The sequence below is a fragment of the Sciurus vulgaris genome (assembly GCF_902686455.1).
Source record: "Sciurus vulgaris genome assembly, chromosome: 13".
In the NCBI taxonomy this organism is placed as follows: domain Eukaryota; kingdom Metazoa; phylum Chordata; class Mammalia; order Rodentia; family Sciuridae; genus Sciurus; species Sciurus vulgaris.
This window is the reverse complement of record NC_136474.1, coordinates 33637664-33658404: the sequence shown is the minus strand read 5'-3', so window position 1 is coordinate 33658404 and position 20741 is coordinate 33637664. Positions and strand designations below refer to the sequence as shown.

General features: G+C 40.1%; 1 pseudogene across 1 annotated transcript; it reads right to left on the bottom strand.

Moving 5' to 3' along the window:
* Window positions 1-9954: 9954 nt before the first annotated feature.
* LOC306642612 (deleted in azoospermia-like) lies at window positions 9955-20073 on the bottom strand (annotated as a pseudogene). The gene is made up of 3 exons: window positions 20068-20073; window positions 10648-11133; window positions 9955-10487 (listed from the first exon to the last, which is right to left on the bottom strand). The product of its transcript is annotated as a deleted in azoospermia-like (transcript).
* Window positions 20074-20741: the final 668 nt, after the last annotated feature.

Sequence of the window (20741 nt, the reverse complement as noted above, 5' to 3'; positions counted from 1 at the left end):
GGGGAATGTGAAACCCTGGGGTGAAGTAAGCAATGTGCTAGTCACCTTGGGTCACACAGCAAAGTGCAAGTTCAAATCTGGGTTTGGCCTTCCCAAAGCCTATATTGTATGACACCACACATTGAAAATCTGGTGAAGTGCAGTGTGAGAAATTACAGCTAGTGAAAAATGAGGTGCCAAAGGTGGTATCCATAGACCACCATTTGGCAAACTCCCAGGTAATGATATGTGAATTCTCTTGATACCCACACCTGCAGTGCATGGTTCACACTATGACCAGGGGTCAGTAGCCTGAGACACAAAGATAAGGACAAGGTCAGAGCATGCAAGACTGCAGCTGGTGGCCTGTGAGCCAGGGATGCCCCTGAGCTGGGGAAAATCTCCACAGTGAGCTGCGGAGTGGCTGAGGCAGCTGCTGGTCTTATCTCTAGGGCTCAGCAACTCAGAAGGCCATAATTCACAGAAGAGTTCAGAATGCCTGAATTGAAGGCAGCACAGACTGATGTCAGCATGTCATGTACCCAGGCTATCAGTTAACCAGTCCTGGGGAGGGTGAGACTTCCTGCTCTGTCCCCTGGCCAGTCCGGCTGCCCTGCAGCTCTTTTGAGGCACTATCTGCTGTCTCTCCAGGATGTCACATTCAAGGTGACCTTAGAGACCTGAGGAGAAATTGTCCTTTCTGTTTCCAGCTGGTGGAGCTGGCTGGGCTGAGAACTGTTGTGACTCCTATGCAGTCATAGACTTGTGCTGGGACAGGGTCCCTGGGAATGTCCCCAGAGGATCATGCCATTATCACTCTCTTGTGGCCCTCCATAAATAATAGAGCCACCAACGCATCCCAGGAGCTACTCAGTTAACAGAAATAGCTCTGAAGTGGATGTCCTGGTTCCCTAGAAACTGAGAATGCACAGAAATCAAGCAACATGGCCGAGCCTCAGAGCTGTGTGCAGCTGACTCTGGCCTCTCTGTGCAAAACCTGGACTCTGACCTCCTCCCAAACAGGATAGGGCAGAAGCATGGGCTTTACTTCATCCCCACATTCATACAAGATCCAAGTATGGAGATGAGAAGTCAGTTCTCTCTGTCTTGAGACCTGTCTACCTGGCTTTCTCCTGCTGTGCTGGCCTACACCTTGACACAGGACTGCTTGCCCTGCCACCCCTCTCTGGCTCTCCATGTCCTGTGGGTTGGACCTCTTCTTCAGTGTCTTGTCAGTCTAAAATCCACACACAGCACTTGGCACCTGGTACAACTCTCCCTCAGTTTCCATAGTGAATTTTCCTTGCAGTATAAGTAATACATAATATCTATTTTTAAAGTTAGATACAAAGAAAAAAAAATAATGTTGCCTATTACACCTGAGAAATAATTAAAACTAACTTTAGCTTTATTCTCATATTATTTTTTGTATTTTTATATAGTTGAATAAATGTGCTCACATTTTGTTTTAAAATTTTTTCAAGCCATCTACTTAGTGAACTTTTGCCTATAATATGAAGTACTCTTGAAAACCATGATTTTTAAGGTATGGCTATAATTAATCATTATTGGTAATATCCTGGGTTACTTTATGTTTAGTTTGATTTTCCTTTTTCAAGATTGTGAAAAATTATTTAATAAACATTCTTGTAATAAAATTTATATCCCCATTTAAATATTTTCAAATGATAAATTGCCAGGTATAGAAATCTAATCACAAAAACATTTTAAAAGATACAGTTTAAAATCTTTAAAAATTATAAAAATGCCATACTGTCATTGCATAAAATGTAGAAAATATGTAAAAGTCAAGAGTTGTGATTACACCTAGTGACATCTCTTCTAAAACAACCACTGATAATGTTTCACTTTCTTCCTGTGTTTTGTCTATGCATAAAAAAGCACAATCAACCACTTCATATAATTTTGTGTTCAGTAGTTTTCATTTAGCATTTCTTGGTGCAATAACTCATGTTTGCTCAATATTTCCCCTCATTCTTTGTGTATTCCTATTTTTAACCTTAAGCATTTTCCCAGAGGAAAAAAGAGAGCTACTTAAAAGCTATGGGTATTTAAAACTGTCGCTGGCTCTTTGCGGTTCCAAAATCCGTGGATATTTGTCACCGCCTGCAGCAACAACTTGCTCGGGTCTTATGGGTGGTGGAGTGGAAACTGAGGCACTTCTATCTTTCTCTTTAGTGCACTGCTTTCTTGCTTGTTTATAGAGGATAGAGGAAATGAGGTTTACTTGCTTTGAGAGGAGAGAGAGAGAGAGAGACCCCGCTTATCAGAGAGAAAGAGACTTTGCTTAAGAGAGAAACTTTGAGAGAAGGACAGGCTTTGCTTAGAGCTTAGAGGAAGAGACTTGCTACACCTTAAAGTCCTGCATCCTGTGAGCTAAGGGTACGTCCACCCAAGGTGCCCTAGTGATGCGTCTCAGTTCTCTGTTCTGCGATCTGCCTTCCGCTAAAACAAACAACTCTCTCCCAGTGGACTGTTTTGAGGAGCTTCAGCAAAGAACTGGGAATGCTAAGGAGGCAGGGAAGACTGAGCCGGGCTCTGGCTATCCCACCCTTGGGCCTGATCAGCCTGAACCCAGCTCAGTCTGAAGGGTCAGGCTCAGCTAGAAGTGAGGAGGGTCCAATCCTGCTGGGGTAGGGGAGAGGAGGACTGCATCCTGCTCAGTGGCAATTCCTGGGGAGATGATGGTACTGCAGGAGTCTTTCCACCCAGGACACTTAGGGAGACTGGGGGATGGTAAGAAGCCTCCCTGATTCCTCTGTGTCTTCTGAGTCCCATAAGTGGCATAGAGGCTGAGTTAGAAGGAATCAAGCAGGCTGGGATCCTGAGAACACTGGAGGGAAACATTAAACATTTATTCAAGAGGCAGTACTGCGTGTGGGACATTCAGGGATGAATAAGATGGACAAAGTCCCTTCATGCATCAAGCTTACACTCAAGTGCTCAGACAGATTTTCATCTGCCAAGAATGAAACTCAGATGAAGTAACAGGCATGGCCTTGGAAGAAATGACTCCCATGCTCAAGTGCTGGCCGGGGGATGACCCTGAGGTAGGTTATCCCAGGCAGAGGAACACCTGGGACCAAGCCTTAGGATGACCAAACTTGGATGTGCCCAAGCTTCAGGGATGAAAAAGAGGCTTCCACGGAGAGGGCAGTGAGAGGGGGCAGCTAAGAGATGACAGAGCCAGAGCCAGGATAAACTGGGGGTAAGAGACGAGATGTCATCCCAAGGGTATGGGAAATCATGGGAGGGATTATCACAGAAATGGGCATAACCACTCTTATCCTTTAAAAATGCTCTGGATGCTCTCTGAAGGCTTTGTAGGGGTTGAAGGACAATACATGGAACAAGGAAACCAGTGGTCAAGGGTGATGACCACACATCAGGTGGTCATGTGGGGTCTGAACAGCTTTGTGGTGGGTTTTGAGGACCGGCCCTGGATGATCTTGGATGTAATGTGGGAGGGTTAAGAAGAGACAGGAATCAAGGAATATAACTTGGGCATAGATTTAAGCAACTGTGTGGGTGGGCATGTAATTTACTGATCTGAGAAAAACTGAGGGGGAAATTGAAAATGTCTGGGATGAAACTTCCTCTAATCCTGGGAGATGAAGACTGGATTTGGATTTAATTTCACTTAAGGATATAGTAAATGGACATCTCTAACCTCCTTTCCTCCCATGGTTTATGGATAAGTTCTTACTATGGTTTGGATAAGTGTCCTTGAAAGCCTATGTGCTGAAGACTTGGTCCACAGCTCATGGTGCCATTGGGAGGTGGTAGGGGATAATGAGAGATATTCTGGTCATCAGGAGTGCCCTTAAAGGGGATATTGAGATCCCAATCCCTTATTTCTCTCTTTCTTTTCCAGAACACAAGACAAACAATTGCACCACATGCTCCCTGCCTTGACATGCTACCATTCCATAGGCTCCAAAGCAATGAGTGAATCAGTCACAGACTGAATCTCTGAAACTGTGAACCAAAATAAACTTTCCTTTTTATAAGTTGATCATTTCAGATGTTTGTTACAGTAATGGAAAGCAAATAAGGCAGTACACTCCTCTGTAATATAACAGGATCATGTATTACTATTAACATTTAATATACCAATAAATTACTAGAATTTAGTCATGCACTTTTTGGAATAAAATAAGGTATCAAATATTTGGTCACTGAACATTTGATTATAAACATTTTAGTTTTCCTAAAATTTTCATAATTAACCACTGAATTGAACATTTTGCCTTAATTTCCTGTTGTTACCATAGGCTATAATTTTGGCAGTGGAATGATTGAATTAAACTTCAGAATAATCATATCAACAATCATTGGAGAAATGATAACCTCTTCAACAAATGCTTCTCACCCTGCACAAAACTCAAGTTGAAGTGGATCAAGGACCTAGGCATTAGACCAGAGACCCTGCACCAAATAGAAGAAAAAGTAGACCCAATTCTTCATCATGTCCACTGAGGAATTGACTTCCTAAACAAGACTGTATATTGCAAGCTCTTAAGTTTGTGGTAACTTTGGAGCAATACAATACAATGACAGTACTGGGGAGGAGATAGTTGTTGCTGTTGAGAAGTTCAGTGAGGTCTTTCAGCTGTCAGCCAGGGTTAATGATGGGAAAAAGAGATTGGAGAAACTAATTCACAAGTGGTCATGAGGGCAAGAGACAAGGAAAGTTGAGAATGGGCAGTAGAAGTTAGCCATGATGACTGTCAATGATAGCCCGGGACCAATTGCACCATGGGGGATCCGAGCTTGCTCCTTATCTCACATCTTCTAAGTTTCCTGAGTGTGGGTGCAATCAGCATCCTGGAGTTGTAGCTGGATGGAAGGAAACTAAGATGAAAAGTAAGAGGGATTGGGTGGGACAAGGCTTGTACCAGGTAATGTGCTCTGTCAGATGCTTGGGGTTCTGTGACCAGTGAATTGGTGTCCCCTCCCACCTGTGACCTTTCCCAAGACTTGCCCCTCAGCAATCAAAGACACCTCTCTTTGTGCAATCACTTCTGCCCCCAAGCAGTCCATAGTTCAAAATTAAACGGTCCACTCATTTGCCTCAAGCTTCTCTTGGGACTCACTCTCCAGAGATCCTTCAGGATCAAGATGAAACCAGTCTTCTTTTGAAATCACATTCTTATGTGGATCATTCCCAGTCCTGCCCTTACCAATTTGCTCCTGAGAACGTTCTCTATGTAACTCAGGCCCTGCTTCTTAGAAAATGAGCCCAAGATGACACCTCTTTCTCCTTTTCCTTTCAAAGCATGGATGTTTTCAAAGTCCCTGGGAAATTATTTCTAGTTTGAATAATTTAATAATCTTAATATCTGATTATCTTGAATAAATGAATAATCTCGAATACCCTAGAAATCATATAAAAAAAAAAGTCCACAATACGTTCAGAACAGATGAAATTTTTCTTCCAAATATTTTAAATCCTTGGTTGGCTGAATCCTTAGGTTTGAAATTTAGAGATATCAAGGAGTGACTATATAGTGCTTTATATATGGCAGATACTTGATACATAGGGCTTTATTATTATATATTTAATATACACTACATGACTCAAGTTTTACTGGTAGATTATAAATATTATTTTATATATGCTAAAAATGTAATTGGTTGATGGGACACAGGGCAGGGACAACACATTTTTTCTGTGCCAAAAAAGTACTAGATATGTTTTCATATGTGTATTAGCCACATTTTCTAATTTCTGTACCCATTTTTTTTTTTTTTTGGTACCAGTGATTGAACCCAGAGGTGCTTAACCACTGACCCACCTCTGCAGTCATTTTTAATTTTTTATTTTGAGACAGGGTCTCACTAAGTTACATAGGGCTTTGCTAAATTGCTGAGACTGGCTTTGAATTTGGAATCCTCCTGCCTCAGCCTCCTTATCTGCTCAGATTACAGGCAGGCACCACCACATCCAGCTTGTATCTGATGTTTTGACATCTGGAGACCTACTGATGGAAGAGCCTTCCTCTCCTAATTTCAAGAGGCAACCAAAAATTGTGCCCAATGGCATGTCTTTGTATATAAACCAGCTAATCCAGAGCCCATATCCCCTGCCCACCTGCTTATCTGGCTCTTACTTTTGTGATGCACTAGTCCATCCTCATATTCTACCCTAATCATCCCAAGGCTAGAAATGAAAAATTCCCTTCTGAATCAGAGAAGCAGGGCAAACCCCTAGACCCTAGAGCCTACTAAGACTAGTCAAATTAGCCAGTCCTAACACAGGCAGCCCCCTTTCCATGTCCCCATACCATTCCTTCCAAAAACCCCCGCCCCCCCAAAAAAAACCACACACACACACACACAAAAAAAAAAAAAAAAAAAAAAAAAAAAAAAAAAACCAACAGAAAAACAAAAACCCAATCAAGTATTTCTAGCAGTTCCCTTGTTCTTTTTCCCTTCCTCCAACCGAGGCTGGTATTTCCCCATGTGTTCCTTAATGATGTCTGTGCCCCTTCCTCTTAGAAATATAATAAAAATCATCTTTTCAGTGACTGTCTTCCGATCTGTTGGTCTTATCATACTTGAATAAAACAAAAGTTCATTAAATTCTCATAGCAGTCTTGCAAAGGAAGCATTATTCTGCCCATCATCCTAAATGAGAATGGGGAGCTCTCAAATGGTCACAGGAACACTACATCTGAACTTACAATGGGAATCTTGTCTAACTCCAAAGCCAATACTTTTCAACAACCATTATTGTACACTGAAGACAAGGCAATACTGGGTTAATGTGCTTTATGTGAGTATTAAAAGTGTTTATGTGTATTTGATAGCAGGAATTCAGAGGCAAGTAATGTATTTTCTCAAGTCTTTTATCTTCAACTTGAAATTAATTCAATAGAGTAAGAATGAAATATTCCCTTCTGTATCAGTTTCTTATTGCTGCTATAACAAATTACCACAAAATTAGTGGTTTAAAATAACTACAGTTTAGAGGTCAGGAGTCTTAGAATGGATTTTCCTGGGATAAAATCAAGGAAAAGTATTCATTTCCTTTTTCTTCCAGCTTTGAGAGAACACCAGCATTCTGGGGCTTGAGACCCCTTCCTCCATCTTCAAAGTCAACAGTGTAGCATCTTCTAGGCTCTCTTTCTGACTCTGACCCCTGTTTCCCTTGTCACCTCTTCTTTCACCCTAGTCTTCCTGCCTTTTTATAAGGACCTCCTATGATTATATTGGATCCACATGTGTTATCCAGCATACTCTCCCTATCTCAAGATTCTTAATTTAATCACATTTATAAAATCCCTCTTGCCATTAAAGTTAATATATTCACAGGTTCCAGGGATTAGGACTGGATATCTTAGTCATTATTCTACCAACCACAGCTACAAAGAAAACCTTTTATGAAATCCAAAATGCTTTTTTAGGGATTGGGAATGTAACTGAGTGGTAGAGTGCATGCTTGGCATGTGTGAGACCCTGAGCACCACAAAAACAAAACCAAAGAAACCTCAAAAGTGTTCTCAAATCAGCATTTACATATCATTGTCTTCCTTTTTCTTTTCCATTTAATCTCAATCTTTAAAAGTTTTCTTCTGGTGTATATCCAAGGATAACCAATTTATCTATTTCTACCGAATAGATATGATATGATATCTACCCTTTTACTTTAAAAAATGTAATATATCTTAGAGTTTTCCATGTCACCACATATAGATTACTTTGTTCCTTTTGTTGACATACAAATTTTCATTTCAAGGATGCACCATGAATGTATTTAGCCAATTTCTTATTAGTGGATATTCAGTTTGTCTGGTGGGCACTGTTGGTAGCCTTCTTAACATCATTTCTCCCCTCTTCACCTTAACACAATCACAAGTCCGTTCGGTTATTTATGCCCTCTACCCTGGTTCCAGAAGGGAATACTGATTCACAGAAGCCCATCAGAACTTGACTTTATCCTGGTGATGATTGTTGGTCAGGAATATGCACATAACCTAAGCTGATCCATCAGATTGGAGGTTGGGACATGGAGTTCAGACCCGGTGGAGAAAAGTTAAATTCTGCCTTCTGTCTTTATTTTCCCTCTGGACAGGCTCAAGGAGACATAGTCATCTTGCAACTGTGAGAAGACTCAGCTGATCCAAGAAATGGCAGAGCTGAGTGAGGAAAGACAGATCATTGATGACATCTTTGACTTGTTTCTCACACCACTACTCGGCTTCTAACCTCTGGAATTTCAATTTCATGAGAAACTTTCTTTCTTTTTAAAGCTGGTTGGAATTACAGTCTCTGAAACTTCAGTATATTAATAGACACATGTTGTTAGAATTTAATCCATTTATAGTTATGAAATGCTTAGGGTGATGCTTAACACATACTAAGCACTAAGTCAACTATGTCAAATAAACAAATAAAATACAGATTGGTTTCAGCCTTTTTTCTGTTACAAGTAATGCTGTCATAAACTTCTCACCATAAATCATTGGGAATTTCTGCAAGAATAATTACAGGTTACATGACTAGCAGAAGAATGGTTCTAAAGTTATATGCATTTTACATAAAAATGGGTATCAAGAAATTGTTCTTCAAAGAAGTTGTTGAGTGTACACCTCTATAACAATGTGTAAGAGTACTATTTTCATCAATAAGTCATATTGTACCTTTTAATTGTTTACTAAACATATAGGTTAAAATGGCACATTATTGTTTTATATTTTATTTCCTTGGTTGTGAGGGTATGCATTTTTGATGTGTGTTGATGATCTTACTTAACTTTTAAAAATCACTGTTTAGAAATTCTAGTTTCAAGTAATCAGAACCAACTAATTTTCTATGGATTTAACTATATAAGAATTAAACATCTATATGTCAAAAATCTAAGAAAATACTACCATTAAATACAAAAAGACAAAATGCCATCTCTAAACTGGGGGAAAATGTTGGTAATATAACTGAAAATAGATGATAAATGGCTCATATAAGTCAAAAAGAAAATGATAAATACTATTTAAAAACAGGCAAAGGGCTTAAACAGGCACTAACTAGGATGAAAATAACCAATAATTGAATGGCTCACTAAAACTCACTAAAAAAATAAAAATGTGATATCATCCTTCATCTATCAAATAGGCAAGGATTTCTTTCTTAAAATTCTTAATGTTACAAGAATTCAGAGACAGACACTTTCATACACGCTTCTTTGGTAATTTTTAACTTGCCTTTATTTATTTATTTTTCTATTGGACTGCTTGTTTAGACTCTGTTTGACTGGGTTTAGATAAGAAAACTTGAATAAAACTAACTTTATTTTGAGTTCTACTGATGAAAAATGCAATTTTGAAATGCCATTTTTGGTGATTTTTAGGCAAATCATAAATGTAAAGCACAATAATGTAAATATTGTACTGTTCTAAGGTACTTGTTGGGGAAGTGAAATGCTTGTATTCAAACTATCACAATTATGACCTTTCAAAATGTTTTTTAAAGCAATTGTTTGAATATTAGCATTTGCTTTGAAGCTCTTAAAATGCCAATTCCAAAAAAACCCTTACAGATAAATCTTGAGTTATTCCAACTAGTTTTCTATTATTTGAAAATTGTTTTTATACTTATTTTTTGTTTTTATACTTATAATTGTTTATAAGTATATAAGTAATTGTTTATAAGTATAAGTTTATAAGTATAAGTATAATTTATAAGTATAAGTAATTGTTTTATACTTATAATTGTTATAATTGTTTTTATACTTATTTATTTTCAATTATCTTTTACTTTTAACTATATATTAAACAAGGAACCAATTTCTAAATAAACATAACAGTTTCAATGTAGAGTAAAACTAAATAATCTAATGTAACTTATACAGAAAGTCTGAGTGCAATATCAAAACTTAGAATTAAATTTCCATAGTAGTGAACAACTTTCAGTAGTGAACTTCTGAATATTCAAAACAAGCAACTTCTCCTGAGACTAGAAAGTTAGCAGAGAAGATGAAAGAGATTTAAGCCCTGCCTGACTTCTAAAGGGATGCACTCTTTAATCCTTGAAGTAGTCATCTCGAGTAGCAAGAGTGTTTCTCAGTCTGTTCTCTGGATGAAATAGACAAGATACCACTGTCTGTATACTTTGGTCCACAGATTTCTTTTGTGGGCCATTTTCAGAAGTCAGAATAACTTCATGAACTGAGCATTCATTTGGCAAAACTCCAGATCCTGGATCAACTTCATTACAAGTGGTAGTTAACAGTTGTATAAGCAGGAGGTATGACATTACTCCTTTGTTCCCCAGCAGACCACTGAGGTGGCATCTGATAATTATAAACAGGGAGCTGATATCCAGGAATGACCTGAACTGGTGAACTTGGATAAGGAGGATATGCCCGAACATATTGTGTTATAGGATTCATCATGGTTGGAGGCTGCATGTAAGTTTTGGTGTTTGGATTACTCTTAACACTCTGAAACTGTGGTGGAGGAGGAAGGTTAAAAATCAAAAGATGTGGGCTGGATTTGTGGCTTAGTGGTAAAACACTTGCATGGCATGAGTGAGGCCCTGGGTTCCATCCTCAGCACTTCATATAAATAAATAAATAAATAGATAGATAGATAAATAAAAGAAAAGAAACATTGACAAAGTAAAAAATATTTTAAAATAATCAGGGGATGTGGTTGCTCATGATAAGCACATAAATTTCATTTCCTGATGGCAGGGCCCAGTTTCAGCTTTTTACCATGGAAATTTATCTGTGATTATACTATCTTCTCTACATCCATGTCATTATGAAATGAAACAAATCCATAGCCTTTGGGCACACCAGTTTGATCCATGATTATCTTCACTTTTTTTTTTTTTTACTAATCCATATCTGGCAAAGAAACTTCTGATTTTAGTTTCATCCACTCTAACATCAATTCCACTAACAAAAACAATGTTTGGCATGATTTTGTCTTCCAGTAAAACATAGCCTTGGCTGGTCCAGGTGGCTGATGAGGACTGGGTGCTGGCCTCTTGGGAGATGGTTGAGTTTGGGGTCAGAATTTGCAGCAGAAGTGATGGTGATACCCAGTAGTTCCTGTCGATGTGGTTCCACGGGGAAGCAGAGGCTACAATTCTGGGCTCCTGAGTAGCCTGCTGGAGCCTCTTCCCAGCCTCCCACCAGTGAAGGAGCCAAAGGCAGAGGTATGAGGAAAATCAGGAGCAGCAGCGAGACTGAGAAGCCTTGGAGGTGAGCAACCTAACTTAAAAACGTCCATAACCCAGGATTTTTAGGAAGTGAAACTGCCCTGGATGATACTTGCGTGGTGTGGTGGACACATGTCATTACACATCTGTTCACACTCACAGCATGCACAGTGGGAACCCTTATGTGAATGGTAGACTTTGGAAAGTAATGATGTGTCCTTGTAGATTTACTAATTGCAACTAATGCACCACTCTGCTTGGGGAGTTGATAATGTGGAACATTATGAAGATTATTCACTGCACCCTTATTTACAACTGGATTAATATACATTTGGTGTTTGATAATTTGAGAACGTTCAGTGTTGGTATGGTTATATGATGGATGGAATACATCCATAAAATCTTCATATAGACTTTAATAATCATGAGCAGATTATGAATTCATAATGGAAGTTGTTCATGATATACTAAAGACAAAAAGATCACAAAGTAGTGCAATACAATCTCAATTGTATGTCTAGGATGCAGTGTGAAAGTGGCATGGAGGATGTGAGCACCCACAGAGAAAAAGACCATGAATATGTATACAAAACATTAACCAACTGGCTATCCCTAGATGGTGACACAACCTCACATGGTGTTTATTTTTTGTACATTTCCATATTGCTCAAATTTTATTTTACAGTGAGCATGTAACATATCTTCACCTCCAATCAATAAAGCTATCTAAAGTATTTCTATTAGATTAATAATTTTTGTATAACATGATATTCTAACTTGCAATAGGCTAATGCTAGAAAAAATGCTATGCAAAGAAAATCAAATGTTATCTTTTCAAAATCTCAATTATTTGCATGACAAGTACACTGTAATATATACTTGTTTCTGATAGATTATTGGAAGGTCTGATAAGCCTCATTCTGGAGTTGGAGATTATGTATCATTCTGATGGACATAATGGAACCAAAGATGTTTTTGAACAATGAATAAGAGCAGAATTTAGTAGAGTCTGAAAAGAATCTCAATTTTAAAGCATCATTTCTCACAGTCACAAATGATTAGTTAAGTCTCAAAGTTTGAGGACTTTCCTGGTCTGGAAGCTACTGGGTTGTGTTTTTTAGAAACATGTAATTTGAAAATAAAAATGATCTTGTTCATTTTTGTTTAGGTAACAGTTTTGGAAGTTAAATAGTTTAAGATGAAAAGTGTATGAGTAAGCACCATGTCTTCATTTTAATCCAATTGTAGTCTCTAAATTTACTTTTAATATACAAAGAAGCTGAATATTAGCCTAATACTCAAGGGGATAGAAAACTTACTTATCTTGATGAGAAAAAGAGTTGGGGAATCTACTCAATTTTATATTTTAAAAAATGACAGCAAATTGCTTTTTGCATGAATTACTTAATTTGGATGTGTTGAGCCCTATTGTTTGGACTCATTGCTTTGATCTAAATTCTGAACTTTAGTTGTACGGGGGCAAACGCTGTGAGCTTGTTTTGGGGACCACCTGAAGAGTTACATAGGCACAAGTAGCCTCCTCCAATTCCTCCCTTCAAAAAAAAAATTATGTTTGCCATCATAAACTATTTCTTCCTGTTAGTGAACACACTGTGCCGTGGAAACAACTGTCAAACTATAGGAAATCATATCTTCATTTCCAAAGGTTCTTTAAAATTAAAGAATGTTTTTGATTGACAGGTCTTAATTGTACATATTAATGGGGTAAAGTAGGATAATTCAATACATGTTCACACATGCAATGATCACTTCCAAATCTCTAGTAAATAGAGAGTGTCTTTCTTTAGAAAACTCTTTCCTTTGGATTTAGAGTGACTCTGTGGATGTCAAAGGGTCACTGTCCTCACAGACAGAATAATTGCCTAGTTGAATTCAGACTGACTTTTAGCTAATATTTGTTGTCTTTTTTTCCTAGCAGATATGCTTCACAACTAGAAGGAAAACTTGAGTCATTTAACCCTTAACAGGTTTTCTGTTGCTTTGCCCATCATCCTTGGGAAGTGCTAAAAAGACAGAAGGATCAAAGTCTGTCTTCTCTCCCCAACTGCCTTATGTTGGGACTCCTCAAGGATAAGTCTGAAACCATCTTCTCTTTTCTTCCCATATCTTCTTCCCAGATGATCGTCTAAGTTCCCCTAAAGGATCATCTTTATGTTGCTGTCTCCCAAATGCATGTCTTCACTGAGATATTTCCCCGAGAATAAACCAACAGGTCCAACTTCTATAGAGTCACCATCCTAGACCAGTGTGTTGGTGTTTTAGTCAGTTTTTTCTGCTATGATTAAAAAAAAAACCAAAAAAACAAAAATACAAAACCTAACAAGAACAATTTTAAAGGAGGAAAAGTTTATTTAAGGGCTCACTGTTTCAGAGGTTGATACTATAGCCAGCCATCTGGTTCGAGGTGAGGCAGAACATAATGCAGAAAAGTGTGCTGGAGGGAAGCAGAGAGAGAGACTCTAATCATCAGATACCAAATATGTACCCCAGTGTCATGCCCCCAATGACCCATCTCCTTCAGCCACACCCTACCAGCTACTCAATTAATCAAATAATCTCATCAAGGAATTAATTCTCTGGCTCTTATGATCTCAGTCATTTCTCCTCTGAGCCTTCTTCAGTTGTCTCACTTGTAAGCTTTTGGGGAACACCTCACATCCAAACCATAACAGTTGGAAGGAAGGCTGATGTGGACAATGATGGGCATCACTGAGATTTTTTGCCCAATTCTTTTCACTTCACAGAGGAGGAATCTGAGACCTATAATGGTTCAGGGATAAGTCTGCTTGGTATTTTCAGACCACCACCAGTTTGTTACATTTGTCAGAAACACTGCAAAATTAACATGTCCCCCAAAATCTCTTCATTTTCTCCCCAGCCAGTTATCTCCTCCCCAGCTTGTCCTTTGACATTAAATGACACCATGGTTTCCCCACTATTCTTAAGCCAGAAAGTAGGAAATCAGACTTGATTTATCAGTTTCATTAGTAAATTCCTCGGCAAGTCCTACCAGGTCTCCTTGTAAACTCTGTCTTAAGTTTGTCCACTTCTCTCAATGGCCACACTCTCTACCTTGTCCAGGCCACCATCATCAACTGCTTGGACCACTTGTCTTGCATTGCTCTAACTTTTTCACTAAAAACCTGCAAAAGTAATGGTTATGGTTTGACTGTTTCTTCCACATGTTCATGTTTAGGAAACTTAATCCTCAAATTGTATGCTAATGGCATTTAGAGGTGGAACCTTTGGGAAGTAACTAGGATTAGATAGTGTCAGGAGGATGGAACCACCATAATAGCATTAGCAGTTTTATAAGAAGAGGAAGAGAGACTAGAGTGAACACACTTGCTCTGTCTCAACACATGATACCCTCTGTCATGTTGTGATACAGCAAGAAGGTCTTCACCAGATACTGGTGTCATGCTCTAGACTTCCCATATTCTAGAACTGTGAGCTAAATAAACCTCAATTCCTTATAAATTACCCAGTCTGAAGTATTTTGTGATAGCAAGCAAAAGCAGAGTAAGACAGTGACCATACTAAAATGTAATTTGGAGCCCAATAAGACCTAAGCACCTTTAAGACTCAGAATAGTATAAATGATGGTGAGTTGCAGATCAAAGTGACCCTAGGGTGGTGAAGAATGTACAACAAGGAGCTGATGGGATGCAGTTACTGCCAAGTAAGTCACCAGCTATCTTGTGCCAGAGTGATGGTCAGGAGGTGATGTCCCTCTGCAAATGGCATGAATACTGTGGTATTATGAGGTGTTATGCTTATCTAGGTCACAGCCAGCACTGGGTTGTTCAGTAGTTCTGAGAACACAGATAACCCTGAATCCCTGTGCCCAGGAATGAAAGAATGGTATGAATGGCTACCAATGTCCTTTCCAGCTCTGTCACTCTGTTATTCTGTGACTCTAGACAAGACTCTGACTGTATTTTTGTGCACTTCAAAACCAGAGCCTTTCCTGGTGGCTAGAGCATCTGTGAATTAATGTCTTGCATTACTGAGGCCCTGGTTGGCCTAACACAGTCTGTTGAAGTAACAGTTTCTCTTTGTACTCTCTCACCTTCCTCCTCTGCCTGTTTCTTCCCTCTTGACAGTCCTTATCCTTAGTAAAACTGGAGTGTTCAGGATGCTTCTTGGATATCAGGGACCCCTGATTTCAGACACTCCTCCCCACAACTTCTGTGGACAAGAAATAATATCAGTGTCTCCTCTCCTCTTGCCTCCATTAAAACTCTGACTTTTTGGAATGATGAAGAACAAGACTGACTCTCCAGTGTATGTGTGGATAACAGAACAAGTAACCAAACAAAAGAGTATTCCTCACCAGAAATCTTCAAGGAAAAACAAATCAGGAGTGGAGATGACAAAAAATTTTTAGAAGTTAGGAAATAGATGGAAAAGGGGTAACAAACATAGCAGGCCAGAGGGAACAGAGCACTCTGTTATCATCAGGGGTGTGCAGAAGCAGTAGGGAGCTCTCAGACTTTGTTAGTACCAGGACCTTGGGAAACAGGTACAAATAGAGTCAATAGCAGGGCTGTTTGAAACTCTGCAGGAAATGATGTGCCCAGCCCCACACACCTGCACCCCTCTGGTGACCCCCCTCTCTGCAACCTCAGTGGAAACCTTGCAGACAAATGGAACTAGAGGAAATATGGACTTGCAGACACCAGGCACAGCTGAACTCAGCGGCGTAGTACTAAAAAGAGAGTGAGTAAATGTGAGAAATAGAAAGTTAGGTGGACCATTTTCAGAATATAGCATTTGCATTTAATTGGATCTAATTGTAATCATTTTAATTATATTCCTTCCCTTGCTCACCCCAATTTAAAAATTAGCAAATGGAATAGATTGTAACCCCAATCTCCTCCAATCGGGGCAAAAGGGCAGTAATGTGTTAGGGATAAAAGAAGGTGAACCACCTGCCCAAGTGCACTTGCTAGCCACATTAGATGGCAGGGGTAAATTTTACCTTGCCCACTTGATATTTCTAATTGACAAGAACACAAACTCCACCACCACTTGGCCCCAAGGATGTTCACAGTCAAGCTGACCTTTCCTGGGATTCCTCTTACGGGACCCCTTGCCAAGAGAAAATGCTGAAGGATGATGAAGATTGAGGCTCAGTTTCCAGCTGTTTCTTCTCAAGTTCAATTTTAAGTATTTCATGAGCTTTGTCAATGTGAAAGACATCTCCACACTGATCTTGTTGGATTGGGGTTAGGGACAGGCTTAAATATGCCATGCATAAGAAGATAGACTGTAAGTTTCTGCAAAAGAGATGGAAAGTAAGCAGTGCACCCACTTGTGGTTGGAAAGTCAACATTTAAAAAGGGAGGTGAACTTTGCAATGGACTTCAAAGGTTTGGTGAGATTGGGCATGGAGAAAAGGCAGGGAACATGGTGGTCAGCACGGTGGCTTTCAGTAAAGATGGGGAGGTAGGAAAAGTGAAATACTTCCTAGCTACTGTTTATATGCTGAAGGAAATGAGGAGAAATAAGGATCAAAGGAGGAATTTCTGGGTGAGGTTGTGGAGGGTTTTATTAACTTCCAGGCTGGGACCTTATACTTAATTCCTGAGGCCCTCTTGGGTGATGCATGTGGGCAGGCTGGTGGCCTGGGCAGAGCAGGAGGCAGCCTTCAGAAAGGTTAATGGTAAGGCTGCTGGAACTGGCTGCTGGAGGGCCATGCCTCACTAGCCCTGGGCTGCTCCTCACTTCTGGGTTCATGTAAAGCCCAACATCTGGCAGATCCCTAGAACACATTGGTGATGACCAGGTCAGAGTTGCCTGGGTGCCTGCTCAGTGGAAATGAGAGGTGACCCTTCTCATGATTTTAGTGTAGACACTCTCTGAGACCTTGTATGAAGCAGCCCAGAAGCTATTCCTGAGTTTGTCTATGAGTAGAAATATAGATTAATTGTGCTAAAGGCTTACTCCATTTTAAATTTTGATTACATGAAAACTTTGTTGACTTTGCAAGACTCATGATTTCCTAATTTCTGAAATCTATTTAGAATTATCCTCTACCTACAAAAAAAAATCTCTGACTTAGGCAACCATTATTGGAGCTAATGCATGCAATATTTAGGGAAGTTATGTTTTGACTCAGAAGAATTGCTCGGGTTGTGAAAAACCTGTCACCTCAGTTTGCTTTGTTGGTTCATGGCAGGTAGTGATGCTAATTCTGCAGTTTTTCCTACCTTCTCTGCTTTACTTTTCTCTTAGCACTCTCATCTTTTACATCTCTCTTAATCTAAGTTAAAGATAAGGTCATACAGGGTGTCATCACCTCACTTGGGAATGAGCCGGTGCTGATAAGCTCACGTTTCTTCTCAAGGCTCCTGTGACTGTGTTCAGAGCTGTCATCATGAGAGCCTTTGATATGCAAGTCCAAAGCTCCCATCCAAAGAATTCCCTCAGCTTAGTTCAAAAACAATTCATCCTTGGCTTTTGCCTTCATTCCTAAGACATGCTTAGAAAAAATTTTGTTTTAATATTTGTAAAGATAGTTCAGAACTGAAAGTTGTAAGTCAGCTGAGCAAGTCTGAGTAGGATTTCAATTTAGGACATATTTGAAGACAGCCCATATTTAGATAACTATTATGTGTGTTAAGGAGCATGAGGGGAAATATGAGACACCCCTGCTTCCTGGAGACTGCTGCTTAGTTGTGTGAGCAATTTCAGTACAACCTTGCATGTCAGGGATACACGATGATGGTGTGGATGAGACCAGCTGCTGATGTTTACCAGGAACCAGGCAATGTTCAATGCACTTTTCAGATATTAGCTTATGGAGTTTCTGTAAGAGCAAAATAAGCAATTCTATAATTATCCATACTTCACAGATGAGGGAAAGAAGGCACTGAAAGGTAAAGTCTCTTTGCAAGGTCATAGAGCTAGTAGTGGCAGAGCTGAGGTTTTCACTCTCTCAATCACTGTCTTAATCTCCAGAGCCTTCATGCTCAGCTGCTACCCTGTCTCAGAGAAGGTGAGGATGGCACATAAGCAGAGGTATTCCTGAAAAGGTGGTGCCTAAGCGAGATTTTGCAGAGAGGATTTCAGAACTAATTGCTTGCTAAAAAGAAGACACAGGGGCTGGGGTTGTGGCTCAGTGGTAAAACACTTGTCTGGCATGTGTGAGGCACTGGGTTTGATTCTCAGCACCACATAAAAATAAATGAATAAAGTAGAGGTCTAGCAACATCTTAAAAATAAAAATAAATAAATAAAAAAGAAGAAGAGAATACAGCATTTGGTCATCTTGCTTGGTGGCCAGAGATTTTAAATGAAGGTGGATTTTGTTTTGTTTTGTTATCATCTGTTGGGAATCTATTTCTTATAATGTATTTCTACTTTTTCTACATGACCAGGAAGCGAATTTGTTATTATATATTAGTATCAATATTAATCTTGTTAGCCTTCAGCTTCAAAATAACTTCTTAACATTTATAAAGGGTAATCAATATCAACAGGCATATTAATTAGTAACTGGAAGGGTAGCATGACAGGGCCTTTCCAGTGTATCAGAAGCCTCTTTCCTTTCCACTGCACATTTTGTAAAGTGTGTTCTACTACACCCCTTCTAAAACATCCACATTCCTTTACAGTTGGTGTGGGTGGGCTACTGTGAAATACTGGGATGGCTTTGCTCTTTGCTTTACTCTGTGGTCTCAGTATAAAGACATTGCATTGGTGCACTGGTCAGATATTGCACGGCAGTTAATCCCGTATTGTTGGGTCTCCTTTGCTGCCTTTCCTTTCTCATATTTGTTCTTACACAGGACATAGTGGGGCTTAAGGTGTGGTGAGGACAGGGGTGCTAGCCTTCAGGAGCATGGAATCTTGTGATTCCTCCTCTCTCAGCAGGTGTTGGGCAGGTCCCCCCCCACCTGATGATCACAGGATGAGCATCCTGCAGGTACTGGTAGGAGTCACACTGGGCAAGTAGATTGCTGACCAGTGAAAAATCCAAACAGGACATCTATTTGAGTAGAGAAATGTTACCAAATTTGGCAGAGGTGTTCAGTATTTCCAGAAACCTCATGAAGACCAGTGCAATCCTGTGCCCTCAAGGATATAGCTGATTTCCAGGGGCAGATGAGATTTCCCTGGTCTCCCTTGACCCATTTGACTATTTAGACAAAAGCTCTTCTTCCCGTGCACTTGAACAGATCCATAATAAGCCCCTTTCCAGCTTTCCCTGTACCCTATGGAGGAAAAGCCTCTTGTTCTCTTGATATTTTTGTAACATTGTATTCATAACAGGTATAAGATAGAACCTGATTTTCCATCTTCTGTCCAGTGTGGTAGGAGGCTTGATGTAAAACTTGACAAAGATGCACTAGAAGCAGCAGTCACAAAACATCTTTTGGCATTGCACTGGGACAAGGCTAGGATTCAGGATCTTTCCTCAGCACCACCTGCTGGCTCAGGTGCACAGGCAGGCAGTCCCACATGCTGGCCCTGGTGAGGCTTGGCCTTGCCAGCACCACAGTACTGCTCCAGGGGCAGAGATGGCTGTGCAGAGCCTTCCTGTGTACTGACCTTTAGAAACACAAGTCCTCTCTCTTCTTGACATTGACCAAAACTAAAGGTAGGAACTTCTAGAGCCACAGGGAAACTCTGTCATCACATGTACTGAGGTTGCCAGTAGCAGCAGTCAGTATGCACCTCCAGCATGACCAGGATCAAAGGGTGAGCCCATTCCAGAGGGCCTTGTGAGTGATAAAGCCAGGAGGAAGACAGACATTGCTTTGCAGTGGAGGGGCCTGGCCTTGTCACTCTTTGCCTGGGTTTGGCTTTGGGCAAGCTCCCGATTTATCTTTGTTTAAATTCCCAGTCTGTAAAATGGAGATAATAATGTACCCGCATCGGCACCAGGGGTTGCTGTGAGGGGTGAAAAATTGAATTCAAGGGGTGAAAAATTGAATTCAAGGAGAGGTGCAGAAGTCAGCACAGGCCTGGCCAAGGTGCTCCATTTCTGAGACATGGGAACTGGTGGGACCAGCACATGCACAGCTACAACACTCCTGCAGTGCCTCTGGTAGTGTTGCTTTGGCTACCACTTGGTGGCAGAAACCACTGGGAAATTTTAGTGGCCAAACAGAGTGCTATCATACAAGTGTTGGGCAGCTTGCTATTAAAAAAAAAAATTGGTGAAAAAATTTTAGATGAACATTGTCAGAATGTATTGTTGGCATACAGCAATCAAGTGGGTCTACCAAATCCAGTCATTTATTGAGCCTCCTGGGCTCCCTGTTAAATTCTTAGCTGTGTTCATGCCAGTGGATGGGAGCACCTCCTTTGCCCTGAACAGGTGGGCTCTGCTCCGTGGTGACACTGTCCGTGAAATGATCTTGAGATTGTATGACATCAGGAATGTTTTTGTCCTCTCCCAACACAGATGTTCTTTGACAAAGGAGTGACCAGACAGGAGCCGGGACTGCTAGACTCAGAGTGACTTAGGTACAGACTGTCATCTGAGCTTCTCTCCAGGTTCCCAGCGGGTTTCAGTTCCCCACAGAAGGCTACTCTACCCC